We start from the raw sequence: 13410 nt of genomic DNA, 5'->3' as shown, positions 1-13410 counted from the left end.
GAACAAAGAAATAGCAGACCAATTAAACCTTTTGGTTGGTGTTTACAAAGGAGGGCACAAATAGCATCCCAAACATTTTGTGGAATATATGGTGCAGTGAGAGAAAGGAACTGGAGAAGATCAGTATTTATAGGGAAATGGTGTTGCGGAACATAATGGGATTGAAGGCCAACAAAACTCTGGGCCTTCACAATGTACATTCTAGAATGTATGTGGAAGTGGTCCTAGAAATAGTGAATGCACTGTTGTACATCTTCCAAGATTCTATAGACTCTGGAACAGTTCCCATGGATTGGAAGGTAACTATTGTAACCTCACTATTTAAAAAATGAGGGTAAAAGAAAATGGGGAAGTATAGATCAGTTAACCTGAAATCAATAGTAAGGAAATTAATATAGTTCATTATAAATAGCAGAGCACTTGGGCAAAACAGTGACAGATTTGGACAAAGTCAGCATAGATTGGAATTTCTTAGAGGAATTAACTAGTAGAGTTAAGGGGAGATCAGTGGATGTGGTTTACTTGGAGTTGTTAAAGGTTTTCAATATTGTATATATGTGAATTGGAAGTAGTGTCATTACATAGATAAAGAACTGCTGACAGACAGGAAACATAAGGTAAGAATAAACAGGTTGTCTTTTAAATGGCAGTAATATAGATAATTGCAGTATGGTACCATGTGAATTAGTATTAGGATCCCAGCTATTCACAATATATGTTGATGATTTTGCTGAGGGAACTAAATGTAATATCCCCACATTTATAGAGCTAATAGAGCTGGATAGATAGGAGGATAAACTGAGAGGAGGATGCAGAGTAATGCTCAGTGTGAGTTGCTCAGTGTGACAAGTTGAGTGAGTGGGTAAATGCATAGCAGGTGAACTATAATATAGATAAATGTGACATTATGTACTTTTGTACAAAAGCAAAAGCAGGAAGGTGGGCTATTATCTGATAGATTGAGAAAGGGGAAGATGCAATGAGATCTGGGTTTCTTTATACACCAGTTGCTGAAAGTAAGTAGACAATGTGCAGCAGACAGTGAAAAGGTGTGAAGACATGAAGTAGGTCAGTCAGGACTGAGGAGAAAGTGAGGGCTGCAGATGCTGGAGATCAGAGCTGAAAATGTGTTGCTGGAAAAGCGCAGCAGGTCAGGCAGCATCCAAGGAACAGGAGAATCGATGTTTCGGGATTCCTGAAGAAGTGCTTATGCCCGAAATGTTGATTCTCCTGTTCCTTGGATGCTGCCTGACCTGCTGCGCTTTTCCAGCAACACATTTTCAGTCAGGACTGAGGTATGGCATTTAGGAAGATAGGAAAGGTTGGAGGAGTGATTTTGTTAATTACAGATATAGATAGTAATAACATAAATTGGGTTAGTCATAGTGTTAAGGATTTAAAGAGGGTAGATTTCTTGAAATGTTTCCAGGAGAGCTTTTTGTACTAATAATGAAGGCCACAAGAGCCATATAGTGCTGAATATGGTTCAAGGGAATGAAAGTGTTGGATGTGGCAGTGAGGGAACATTTAGGCGATACGACCATAACATGGCATGGTTCATATTTGTTCTGGGCAAGGGAAAGATTGCTTGAAAAAGATTGCTTTGGATTGGGGGAAAGCAGATTTCATTAAAATAACTCCGGATCTGGCCATAGTAGATTGGGAACAGCTCCTTGCAGATAAGCCTACAGTACAGCTGTAGGGACATTGAAAAAGAAATAGGGGGGAGTACATGTTCAACACGTACCCTTTTGAGGGAAATCTGGGAGCAATATGTTCAGAGAATCCTGCATATCCCAGACAATTCAGGACTGGATGAGGAAGAAGAGTAGGGCTTTTACTGGATAAATGTGAAGTGATGCATTTTGGAAGGTCGAACTTGAAAGTTGAGTACAGGATTAAAGACAGGATTATTGGCAGTGTGGAGGAACAGAGGGATCTTGGTGTGCGGGTACATAGATCCTTTAAAATTGCCACACAAGTGGACAGGGTTGTTAAGAAAGTATATGGTGTTTTGTCTTTCATTAACAAGGGGATTGAGTTTAAGAGCCATGAGATCTTGTTGCAGCTCTATAAAACTTTGGTTAGACCGCACTTGGAATATTGTGTCCAGTTCTGGTCACTCTTTTATAGGAAAGATGTGGATGCTTTGGAGAGGGTTCAGAGAAGGTTTACCAGGATGCTGCCTGGAATGGAGGGCTTATTTTGCGAAGAGAGGTTGACTGAGCTCGGACTTTTTTCATTGGAAAAAAGAAGGAAGAGAGGGGACCTAATTGAGTGTACAAGATAATGAGAGGCATAGATAGAGTTGATAGCCAGATACTTTTTCCCAGGGCAGAAATTGTAAACACAAGGGGTCATAGTTTTAAGCTGTTTGGTGGAAAATATAGAGGAGGTGTCAGAAGTGGGTTCTTTACGCAGAGAGTTGTGGGAGTATGGACTGCGTTGCCAGCAGCAGTTGTGGAAGCGAGGTCATTGGGGATATGTAAGAGACTGCTGGACATGCATTTGGTCACAGAAATTTGAGGGTTCGTACATTAGGTTTACCTTACATAAAGATCAATGGGTCGGCACAACATCGTGGGCTGAAGGGCCTGTTCTGTGCTGTACTGTTCTATGTTCTATGTTTTATGTTCAGCAAGTCTAAAGGGAGCAATTCAGCTGTAGCTGTAGTGGAACTGTAGAAAGGAACTTAAGAAAGCAATTAGAAGAGCAAAACTGGGGCATAAGAAAGGACTTGGAAACAGGATTAGGGAGAATCCTATGATATTTTATAAATACATTAAAGGGAAGAGTAGGGAAAGGAGTACAAGGAAAAGAGGAGGGTCCATTAGGGCCACAGGGTGTAGGAAGGATGTTAAATGAATACTTTACTCTGGTCCTCATTCTGGAAAAGGACAATTTAGATACAGAATTCAGGAAAAGGGACTGTGAGGAACTTGCACAGATTAGCATAATAAATGGGGAGGTATTGGAGTTTTAAAAACAGACAAATCCCCCAGCCCGGATGAATTGCAGCCAGGCTGCTGTGGGAGGCAAGGCAGTAAATTGCAGGGGCAATGACACAAATTTTCAATTCCTCTCTGGTGACAGGGGAAGTGCCAGGAGAATGGCTAATGTGTTTCTTCTTTAACAGGGTTGGTACAAGTGAACCTGGAAATTATAGAGCGGTAAGGCTCACATCAGTTGTAGGGAAACTATTGGAGAAAATTCTGAAGGAGTGAATTAATAACCACTTAGAAAGGCATGGGTTAATTAGGGATCGTGCCTAACAGATTTACTTGATTTTTTTGTAAACATAATGAAGTGTGTGGATGAGGGAAGTTCAGTTGTCGCAGTTTCTATGGATTTTAGCAACGCTTTTAATAAGGTTGCAGATGGGAGACTGAGAAGGTTAAAGAACATGGAACTGAGGGAAATTTGGTGAGAGATCAAAAATTGGCTTAGTAAATGGGACACAAGAAATAGTTGTAGAAGGCTGTTTGAGTGACTGAACCTGGTGTATAATGGTGTTCTACAAGGATCATTATTGTTTGTTATATGCACAAAGGATATAGTTGAAAGTATGGGGGGATTGTTAAGCAAATTTTCAGACGACATCAAGAATAGTTAATAGTGAAGAAGATAGTTTTAGTTTACAGGAAGATATAGATGGATTGATCAGATGGTATTTAACCCTATAAGTATGAGATGGTGTGCTTTATAGAATAGAATCCTGACAGCATAGAAACCAGCCCTTCAGCCCAACAAGTCCACATCGACTCTCCGAAGAGTGACTCATTCAGACCCATTCCCCTATTACTCTGCATTTACTCCTGACTAATACACCTGACCTACACATCACTGAACACAATTTAACATGGCCAATTCACCTAACCTGCACATCTTTGGATTGTGGGAGGAAGCCGGAGTACCCGGAGGAAACCCACGCAGACATGGGGAGAATGTACAAACTCCACACAGGCAGTCACCCAAGGGTGGGATTGAACCTGGGTCCCTGATGCTGTGAGTAGCAGTGCTAACCACTGTGCCACCCTGGAAGAAGAAGCATGTTGAGGGAGTATTTAATGAATGGCAGGAGATCAGGAGCTGAGAAAACAGAAATCTTCGGAAATGATTCACAGATCACTGATATCAGCAGCATATATGAATAGGATAGTTAAGAAAGCATATGGGGCACTTGCTTTCAACAGTCATGGCATAGAATAGAAGAGCAAGAAGGTAATGTTGGAGTTGTACAGAGTGTTGGTCAGGCCACAACTGGAGCATTATATGCAGTTCTGGTCACTACAGGACAATGTGACAGGAAGCTTTGGAAAGGGTTCAGAGGAGATTTGCTAAGATGTTGCCTGGTATGGAGGGAAGTCTTATGATGAAAGGCTGAGGGACATGAGGCTGTTTTCGTTAGAGAGAAGATTGAGAGGTGACTTAATTGGGACATATAAGATAATCAGAGGGTTAGATAGGGTGGACAGTGAGTGCCTTTTTTCTTTAAATTGCTTTAAATTGAGGGCTGATAGATATAGGACAGATGTCAGAAGTAGTTTCATTACTCAGAGAGTAGTAGGGCATGGAACGCCTTGCCTGCAATAGTCTTAGACCCGCCAACATTAAGGGCATTTAAATGGTCATTGGATAAAGATATGGATCAAAATAGAATAGTATAGGTTGGATGGGCTTCAGATTGGTTCCACAAGATGACACAACATCGAGGGCCGAAGGGCCTGTACTGCGCTATAATGTTCTATGTTCTATAACACTAGAGGGGATGCAGAGGAGATTCACTAGGATGTCACCTGGGATGGAGAAATTGAGCTATAAGGAGAGACTGATGGGCTTAGATTGTTTTCCTTAGAGCAGAGAAGTCTAAAGGGAACATGATTATACTGTACAAGATTTATGAGTGATATGGACAAGGTGAAGAGAGAACAGCTATTCCCCTTGGTTGATGCATCAATCATGAGAGGACATAGTTTTAGGGTAAGGGACAGAAGATTAAGAGGTGATTTATGAAAAACCTCTTCACTCAGTGGGTGATGAGCATCTGGAATGCATTGCCTGGGAAGGCTGGAAACCTTACAAGCTTTATAAAATATTTGGATGAGTACTTCAAATATAATAATATTCAAGGATATGGGGCAAGTGCAGGAAATTGGGATTAGTGCTCTTTTAGTGGTAGTTATGTCAGTGCAGACTCAATGAGCTGAAGGGTCCTTTCTGCGCAGTATGAATCTATTAATAGACACAATAGAGAGGAATGATCTAAATTGAGAAATCCAGGATACAGATTCTGTTTGGGATAGAGATAAGGAATAATCATAGCAAGAAGTCTCTTGTGGGAGTTGAGTGTAGGTTCCCTAACAGTCACCGCATTGTAGGACAGGATATCAAGGAAAAAATAATGGGACACAAAAACAGAAGTTGCTGGAAAAGCTCAGCAGGTCTGGCACACCTGTGAAGAGAAATCAAAGTTAACATTTCGAATCTGGTGACCCTTCCTCAGGGGCTTTTCCAGCAACTTCTGTTTTTGATTGTGATTTACAGCATCTGCAGGTCTTTTGGGTTTTTGTTAAGAATAATGGGAGCTTGTCAAAGGTGTACATCAAGTGGGCACAGTGGGCGGCACGGTGGCACAATGGTTAGCACTGCTGCCTCACAGCGCCAGAGACCCGGGTTCAATTCCCGCCTCAGGCGACTGACTGTGTGGAGTTTGCACGTTCTCCCCGTGTCTGCGTGGGTTTCCTCTGGGTGCTCCGGTTTCCTCCCACAGTCCAAAGATGTGCAGGGTCAGGTGAATTGGCCATGCTAAATTGTCCGTAGTGTTAGGTAAGGGGTAAATGTAGGGGTATGGGTGGGTTGCGCTTCGGCGGGTCAGTGTGGACTTGTTGGGCCGAAGGGCCTGTTTCCACACTGTAAGTAATCTAAATCTAAAAAATTAATATGGAGGAATTTCAAACCTACTAATAGAGTGGAAAAGTCAAAAAAGCAAAAGTAGTCCAGATGAGGAATTCATTGAATATTTTCAGGATGGTTTCTGTCCAGTGGCACCAACCCAAGGAGCAGACTATACTAGACTTGGTTTGGACCAATGAGATAGGATTAATTACTGACTTTATAGTGAAAGCACATCTGGGTAACAGCGACCATAACATATTAAACTTTACACATAGTTCAAGCGAGAGAAGTGTGGCTAGAAGTTAACTATTTTGAATGTAAACAAAGGCAATTATGAGGGTATAAAAGCAGAGGTATCAAACATGAACTGGCAATTTAAGTTAAGGGATAGGTCAACTGAGATTTTGTGGTGCTAATTTAATTGGATATTCCACAGAACACAGAATAGGTAAGTTCCAACAAATAAGAATAATTCATATGGCATGTTGAAATCTGGAGGGCCTTTTTTTTTGCTTCATTGTTTTTTTTACAGAATGGGAATAAATTCTGAAGCACTGAGGTCAGCCTATCAGACAACCCACATGTGCAGCACTCTGAACTCTGCAGGGGTGTTAGGCCTGAAGAAACATTAGGCAGCGCTAGGCATTTTCTCCCAAGCAGGTTTGAAGAGGCAGCAATCTTTTCAACTCGATGCTCTGGAGTGAAAATTCTAGTCTGGGCGAAAATCCAATATATTTAAAACTTCAAGCAATAGTAGTTCTAGGATTGTGTCTTTACTGTCAGACGAGAATATGCTGGCTACATTTTCTTTATTTGTTGGAGCTTCAGTCTGCTACTAGAATAATTTTAGGTTTCATTTCTATCTGTGTTCCTGCCATTGTCTTTATGTACTAGTCCTTATCGACATGATACTTACAGGCTATTTCCAGTATCTACATGCAAGGAGACTTATCTATGGCAATATGCTTGTCCCATAGGTAAATTACTAAATTCTGGAGAATCCCTCAGTAGTACAGTTGAAATTGATAATGATTGGGATTCAGAGTGAGCTTGCTAATTGGTGGACGTTTGTTTTTTGGACTGGAGGCCTGTGACCAATGGAGTTCCACAGGGATCGGTACTGGGTCCACGTTTGTTTGTCATTTATATAAATGTTTTGAGTGAGAATACAATAAGTTTGCAGTTGACAATAAAATTGATAATGTGGTAAGACAGTGACGAAGGTTATCTAAGGGTGTGCCCTTATTCAAGAAGGGCTGCTAAAGAAAAACCAGTGAACTATAGCCCAGTAAGCTTAACATCTGTGGTAGGTAAGTTATTTGCAAAGATCCTGAGGGATAAGTTATACGTGCATTTGGAAAGACAGTGTTTGATTAGGAGTAGGCAGCATGGCTTTGTGCTTGGGAGATCATGCCTCACAAATTTGTTACAGTTCTTTAATGAAGTGACCAGGAAAGTTGATTAGAGTAGCACAGTAGATGTAGTCTATATGGATTTCAGTAAGGCCTTTGACAAGGTTCCACATGATAGGGTCTTGGGACCCTCCAACAACACGGGATCAATGTGGATTTCACCAGTTTCCTCATTTCCCCTCCCTCAACTTATCCCAGATCCAACCTTACAACTCAGCACAACCCTCTTGAACTGTCCATCTTCCCTCCCACCTATCTGCTCCACCCTCCTCTCCGACCTATCACCTTCACCCCCACCTTCCTCTACCTATCGTATTCCCAGCTACCTTTCCCCCAACCCCACTCCACTCCCATTTATCTCTCAACCCCCTTGGGCCACCCTCTCATTCCTAATTCCAGTGGGCGGCATGGTGGCACAGTGGTTAGCACTGCTGCCTCACAGCACCAGAGACCCGGGTTCAATTCCCACCTCAGGCGACTGACTGTGTGGAGTTTGCACATTCTCCCCGTGTTTGCGTGGGTTTCCTCTGGGTGCTCCGGTTTCCTCCCACAGTCCAAAGATGTGCAGATCAGGTGAATTGGCCAAGCTAAATTGCCCGTTGTGTTAGGTAAGGGGTAAATGTAGGGGTATGGGTGGGTTGCGCTTCGGCGGGTCGGTGTGGACTTGTTGGGCCGAAGGGCCTGTTTCCACACTGTAATGTAATCTAAAAAAAAGCTTATGCTCAAAACATCGACTCTCCTGCTCCTCAGGTGCTGCCTGACCTGCTGTGCTTTTCCAGCACGACACTCTTCTGCTCTGGAAACCAGGGCAGCTGGCAAATTGGATACACAATTGGCTTGATGGTAGGAAGCAGGGATTAATAGTGGTAGGATGTTTGTCGGATTGAAGGCCTTTGACTAATCAGGGGGCGGTGCTGGGCACATTATGTTTGTTATCTATATCAATGGTGTAGATGAGAATGTACAAGGGATGATTAGCAACTTTGCAGATGACACTAAAATAAGTGGTAACATGGTCAGTGAAAAAGGTTATCAGAAATTGCAGCAAGATCTTGATCAGCTGGGCTGAGAAATGGCAAATGGACTTTAATGTAAATAACTGTGAGCATTTTGGAAAATCAAATCAAGGTAGGAGTTCCATGGTGAATGCTAGGATTTAAGGAGTGTAGTGGAACAAAGGGACCTTGAAGTTCAGGTGCACAGTTATCTGAAAATGGAGTCACAGATAGACAGGGGAGTGAAAAAGGCTTTTGGCACAATGGCCTTCATTAGTCAGGATATTGAGTATTGTAGGGGTAGTTGTGCCGCAGTTGTACAGGATGTTGGTGAGGCCGCAATTGGAGTATTATGTTCAGTTTTGGTCACCTTGTTAAAGGAAGGATGTCATTAAACCAGAAGAAGAAGAAATATACAGGGATGTTGCCAGGACTCAAGGGAATTATAGGGAGAGGTTGGACAAGCTAAGACTTTTTTCTTTAGAGTTTATGTGACTGAGGAGGGATCTTATAGAAGTATATAAGATCATGAGAGGTATGGATAGGGTGAATGCACACAGTCTTTTTCCCAGGTTTGGGGAATCAAGGGCAAGAGGGCATCAGTTTAAGGTTAGAGGGGAAAGAATAAAAGTGGACCTGAGGAGCAACTTTTTTACACAGAGGGTGGCACGCATATGGAATAAGCTGCCATTGGAAGTGGTTGAGGCAGGTACATTAACAACATTTAAAAGGCATTTGGACAAACATTTAGAAGGATATGGTATAAGAGCAGGGTTAGCTTGGATGGACATTTTAGTTGACATAGACCAGTTTGGGCTGAAGCGACTGACTCCAAGTTGGAGGACTGTCTGACTCTATTACAAACAGACTTTGATCAATTGGGTCAATGGGCTGAGGAATGGCAGGTGGAGTTCAATTTGGATAAATATGAGGTATTGCATTTTTTGTTAAAGAAACAAGCGCTGGCCCTATATAAATAATATTAGGGCCCTGGGTAATGTTGTAGAATAGAGAGAGGTTCATTATTCTTTGAGATTTGCATCACAGGTTGACAGGGGGGTTAAGAAGGCATTTAGCACACATGCTTTCATTGCTCAGACCTTTGAGTACAGAAGTTGGGAGGTCATTGTTGAGGTTGTACGGGAGGTTAGGCCTCTTCTGGTGTACTGTGTGAAGTTATGGTTGTCCTGTTATTATTAAACTGGAGAGGATTCAGAAAAGGTTTGCCAAGATGTTGCTAAGAATGGAAGGTTTGAGTTATGAGGAGAGGCTGGATAGGCTGGGATCTCTTTTGCTGGAGATTAGGAGGCTGACGGGTGACCTTAGAGCAGTTTATAAAACCATTAGAGGCATGTCTCTCAGAATCTTCTCCAATAATTTGCCCACCACAGATGTGGAGGAATATGGACCAATTGCAGGCAGGTTAGACAATTTAGTTTTGAAACAAGGCATGGACTCATTGGACCAAAACCTTTGATTCTATGCTGTGTGATTCTGAGTCTTCTTGCTTTGAGGACCAACAAGCAGGATTTACCTTCTTTACTGCCTGCTGCATTTGCACACTTCAGAGATTGGTAGGCAAGGACATCCAGAATTCATTGAAAATCCTCCTCTCTCAATTTATAGCTCTTCAAATAGTAATCTGACTTCCTATTTTTGTTACCAAAGTAGATAACATCACATTTCTCCACGTTTTACTGCATCTGCCATGTATTTGTCCACTCGCTCAACCTGTCCAATTCCCACTGTAACATCTCTGTGTCCTCCTCACAACTCACCCTTCTAACAAGCTTTGTGTCATTTGCAAACTTGAGATATTTGGTTTAGTTCCCTCATCTAAATCATCAAGCTGTATTGAGTATAGCCAAGGGCCTTGTTCTGATTCCTGTGCTGCCCAGTAGTTATTGCCTGCCATTCAGAAGAAAGATATGTTTATTCCTACTCTTTGTTTCCTGTCTGCTAACCATTTTCTACTCATCTCAATTCCAAGCACTTTAATTTTACACATTAATCACTTACGTGGAACTTTGTCAAAAGCCTTCTGATGGCTCACTCTGATCAACTCTACACGTCACATCCTTGAAGAGTTCCAGTAGATTTGTCAAGCATGATTTCTCATCTGTAACTCCATTTGTTTATGTTAGATTAGATTGCCTACAGTATGGAAACAGGCCCTTCAGCCTAACAAGTCCACTCAGACCCTCCAAAGAGTAACCCTCCCAGACCCATTCCACTACCCTATATTTAGCCCTGACTAATGCACCTAATGCAATTTAGCATGGCCAATTCACCTGTCCTGCACATCTTTGGATTGTGGGAGCACCCAGAAGAAACCCACTCAGACACGGGGAGAATGTGCAGACTCCACACAGACAGTCGCCTGAAGCGGGAATCAAACCCGGGTCCCTGGTGCTGTGAGGCAGCAATGCTAACCACTGAGCCACTGTGCCACCCATACTGATATAGACTCACCAATCTATAATTCCCTGTTTACACTCTACTCCATTTTAAAATAATGAGGTAACATTCACTAGTCTCCAATCTGTAGGAATTGTTCTAGAGTGTTATGGACCAAACCAAGCCTCCTCAAAATATATCAAGGAGTTAACCTAGACTTTTACAGGAAGACAAGATGTTGTGTTTCAGATGTGACTTGATTGGTCCACCACTAGGCTTTAAGAAAATTACTTTTTATTGTTATAGCACAGTTAAAATATAACACAAAAAAGAAGAATTAGCAAAATTTTAATTCTATTGAAATACTTACTAAAATAACATATTTTAGTAAGTAATCATCAATTTAGTAATCAGCAATTGTTCTAATATAGCAGTGTCCCATCAAGACACCCTTGGCAAAGGCAAATTCAGAAAACAGATTTTCCTCACATGCTATCTCCCTCCTAGTCCAGAAGAAAGGAACACTCAAAGAAACAATCTAGCAGTAGGGAAAGAGCTTAAACTTTTTGCAGCAGCACCAACAGACAACTCCAAACCTCAACTAAAGCAAAACTATAATCCTGGGTCTGCGTGAGTCTGACTCCAGCTATTTGTACTTCTTTCATCTAATATTTTTAAAACACTCAGAGAGCTCAAAGCTGTTTACTCACTGCTTCTGAAGTAGAGATTCCTACACTACTGTATCAACATCTCTCTGTAAGAATAAATCTCTCTTAAGACTGAAATAACTACACAGAGGCCAGTTTCTGTCACCAAGTCACCCTTTATTTACTTTTGCACAGTACACTGTCTGGCCAGCCAGCTCAGAGTCAGTCCTTAACTGAGGAGATCCTAATTTTTTTATTATCTTTTTCCCACACTACTGTCAAACAGCAGCAGTGCTTATTTCTCCCCAGCACACATGTTATGTGTGAGTAGGTGTTGGACACAGTGAAGAAACATCAAGTCCAAAGAACTTTATTTGTATTCCACCATCAGGAATGTGACAAGCAGTGCCCTTTTCCTTAAGGGCAAAGCTTGCATGAATGAAAAAGTGAAGGGGATGGCAGGGGTTAAATCAAAATAGAGTTTGCAGGGGAAACAAAGCACTCCATGCTCTGTGGTGCCCACTTTTCCCTCTCCAGTTTATAAATCTTTATTCAATTTCCACCAGCAGGAAGAAAGGAAACACCCAAGTGGTCTTTCTCATGAAAGGGCAATGCTGCATGATCAAACAGTGAAGGGCAGGGCAGGGGCTAAATCAAAATAGAGTTGGCAGGGGAAACAAAACACGGCACGCTCCGTGGTGCCCAGCTCTCCCTCTCCAGGTTATATTGGTCAGCCAAGGCTTTCCAGATTTTCCCAGGTTAACAACCCCAACCAAGAACTTTGTAGTCAACGAGGCCAATCTGATCCCAATCATACAAAGACACAGTACCATCACAAGAGTCTAAAGAATCTTGGAAGATGACCACCAATGCATCCACTATTTTTAATGCTAATTCCTGAAGTACTCTGGGGTGTTCATTATAAATCTATGGGGATTTATCAGCTTACGATCCCCTCAATTTCTCAAAGACCACTTCTTTACTAATATAGATTTGCTTTAGTTCTTCCCTGTCACTGAACCCTGTGTTCCTCAACATTTCTGATAAGTTATTCATGTCTTCCTTTTTATAGACAGAAGTGAAGCATAAATTTAGTTGTTAGCCATTTCTTTGTAAACTACTACTATATAAGCCACAAAGCAGTGAGAAAGATATAGAAGCACAATTCTGCAAGCAAATTAGACAAGCTTAAAAACTATAATTACCTTTTTTGTATTTACATGGGATGTGGGTATCATTGGCTCAGCAAGCATATATTGCCTATCCCTCGTTGCCTTCAAGAAAAAGCAAAGATAAGCTGCTTCCTTAAACTATTGCAGGTCATTTAGTGTATGCACAGTGGCACAGTAGTTAGCACTGTTGCCTCACAGCGCCAGAGACCCAGATTCAATTCTTGCCTCAGGCAACTGTCTGTGTGGAGTTTGCATATTTTCCCCGTGTCTATGTGGGTTTCCTCCGGGTGCTCCGGTTTCCTCCCACAGTCCAAAAATATGCAGGTTAGGTGAATTGGCCATGCTGAATTGCCCGTAGTGTTAGGTGAAGGGGTAAATTTAGAGTATGGGTCTGGGTGTGTTGCTCTTTGGAGGATTGGTATGGACTTGTTGGGCCGAAGAGCCTGTTTCCACATTGTAAATAATCTCATCTCAATCTCAACACCACAAGGGAAGGAGCTTCAAGACTTTGATCCAGCAATATAAAGAAATGATAATATATTTCCAAGTCTGAATGTTGAGTTGCTTGGAAGAGAACGTGCAGGTGGTGGTGTTCCCATACATCTGACCTTGTTCTTCTAGATGGTAAAGGTCACAGGCTTGGAAAGTGCTGTTTAAGGATCCTTAGTGAATTTCTGCAGTGCATCTTGTAGATGATACACACTACTGCTATTGAGCGTTGGTGGTGGAGGGACTGCATGTTAGTGGATGTCGTGCTATTCAAGCTATGGCAGAACCCAAATTGAGTTTCAATCTGCAGGTTATTACTCTAAATGCTTTCCCACAAATAAGGTTAAACTGACTGGCCTATAGTTGCTGGGCTTATCCTTAATCCTCTTTTGAGCAATAATGG

The 13410-nt window shown here is 41.9% G+C and overlaps 1 protein-coding gene across 1 annotated transcript in view; it reads left to right on the top strand.

Moving 5' to 3' along the window:
* Nucleotides 1-13410, top strand: part of endou (endonuclease, polyU-specific) — a 65788-nt gene that overhangs the window by 33050 nt on the left and 19328 nt on the right. The gene's annotated exons all lie outside the window — the stretch shown is intronic.

This window comes from Chiloscyllium plagiosum, chromosome 35, assembly GCF_004010195.1.
Source record: "Chiloscyllium plagiosum isolate BGI_BamShark_2017 chromosome 35, ASM401019v2, whole genome shotgun sequence".
Taxonomy (NCBI): domain Eukaryota; kingdom Metazoa; phylum Chordata; class Chondrichthyes; order Orectolobiformes; family Hemiscylliidae; genus Chiloscyllium; species Chiloscyllium plagiosum.
The sequence above is the reverse complement of the archived record's forward strand: the minus strand, read 5'-3'. Positions and strand labels throughout refer to the sequence as shown.